This window comes from Chenopodium album, chromosome 10 (assembly GCF_948465745.1).
Source record: "Chenopodium album chromosome 10, dcCheAlbu1.1, whole genome shotgun sequence".
In the NCBI taxonomy this organism is placed as follows: domain Eukaryota; kingdom Viridiplantae; phylum Streptophyta; class Magnoliopsida; order Caryophyllales; family Amaranthaceae; genus Chenopodium; species Chenopodium album.
The window spans coordinates 33,152,543-33,154,424 of NC_137843.1; the positions used below are offsets into that span (position 1 = coordinate 33,152,543).

The 1,882-nt window shown below is 40.6% G+C and overlaps 1 non-coding gene across 1 annotated transcript; it reads left to right on the top strand.

The window, feature by feature from the left end:
• The first annotated feature begins 766 nt into the window (after window positions 1–766).
• On the top strand, window positions 767–872 carry LOC145565905 (small nucleolar RNA R71). Its single transcript, XR_014095261.1, has one exon. It is a non-coding gene; the product is annotated as a small nucleolar RNA R71 (small nucleolar RNA).
• Window positions 873–1,882: the final 1,010 nt, after the last annotated feature.

Consider the following 1,882-nt stretch of genomic DNA (forward strand, 5'->3'; position numbering starts at 1 on the left):
TATTATTGTTCCAATTTTTCCTATTATTAGAGTTCCCTCCTTGGTGATATTGGCCTTGATTCCCATAGTTCCCTTGGTTATTATGGTTATGGTTACCATAACCACCTTGTTGGTTGTAGTTACCTTGGGGATTTTGGTCCCTTTGGTTTCTATTCCCCCATTGGTTTTGGTTATGGTAATCATAATCATTTCCTCTTTGGTTATAGGAATTCCCCCCTTGTTCTCTTCGATTAGGTGGTAAGTATCTTTAATTGTCATTCCTAGGTCTATTATCATAATACAAAGCATTGACATGTTCATTTTCATTCTCATTACCATCTTCATATTTGGGTTGGGGTTGGAAATCATAATTACAAGAAGAGGTGTCATGGTCATATGACCCACAATTTTCACAAAATAAGCACCCATTTGGCATGTTATTAGATGTAGAAGTAGAAGGGTTAGAACTCATACCTCTCCCCTTAGATTGGGAGGGATGCTCTTGGTGTGAAGAGGAGGCCTCAAGCTTCGCCTTGATAGATGTCATCTCCTTCCCAAAATTTGATATTTGAGAGGACAAATTGTTGATGGCATTAAGGTGATCAATAGAGTACACCGTTGAACCACTTTTTGCCAATCCATGTGATACCTTACTACATCTTCAATTACCTCCACCACCTCGTCCTCTGTCTTGTTCATGATAGGTCCTCCAGCTCCGACATCAAGGCAAGATTTTCTTAGAGGGCTTAGACCACCATAGAAAATTTGGATGATTTGATAGGTGGGAATTCCATGATAGGGGCACTCTCTTTGGTACTCTTTATATCTCTCACATGCCTCACATAGGCTCTCATTAGCTTTTTGACGGAAACCTTGGACCAATGCCCTTGCCTCGGTCGTCTTCTTTTGAGTGTAAAATCTCCCTAAGAAACCCGTGGTGACCTCATCCCAATTTCTCAAGGAGATAGGTCTCACCTCCTTCTCAAGCCATTCAAGAGCCCTTCCTATCAAGGAGAAAGGAAATAGCTTTAGTCTCACAAACACTTAAGTGACCCCATTTACCTTGATCGTGTTGCAATACTTCTCGAACTCGTTTAAGTGTGCAAGAGGGCTCTCATGTTTCGCTCCACTAAATCGCCTCCTTCTTCAATCAAATTTATCATCGCGGGCCGAATCTCGAAATCATTGGCTTGGGTAACAGGGGGAGCAATCCCACTTGAATCTCTATAAGCTCCCGGAGTTCCCAACTCCTTCAAAGGTCTTTGAGGTAGTGGATCCGCGTCACCCATTTAATGTTGTTGCTCCTCGGAATTGAACTCTCTAGTTGGGGAAGTAGTTAACGACCTAGAACCGGCTCTCCTTCTCCTTCTATAAGTTTGCTCAATCTCGGGATCGTAAGGCACCAAAATCCTGTTATGAATTCTACACATACACTCTCAACAATTGCAATTAGTAACAAGGCTACAAGTGTAACCAAAAAGAAACAAACTCTTTTTGTATTTTTTTTTTATGGAGAACTAGACTCAAGTAATCAATTAGCAATCAACAACACCGTTCCCCGGCAACGGCGCCATTTTGATGGGCGTAAGAACGGTCGCACATTCCACACTCAATCAAACACATTTATAAACAAACATCCCACAAACCAAGCACAATGATAAGTAAGAGTTTGGTCCACAAAGAATGGGATATGATTGCTAAGGATCTTAACACTTAAGCTAATTCGAAGTCTTTAGTGATTTGAGGTTTGTCAAGTAGACAAACAAACTATAGTTCTAAATTAAGTGATTAAAGACACTAGAGAATGGGATCCACTCAACCATGGTAATTAGGCAAATTGGGAGTAAAATAGACAAGAGATAGCAAAGACTATATGTAAGATCAACCTCATGCAATTAGGAAA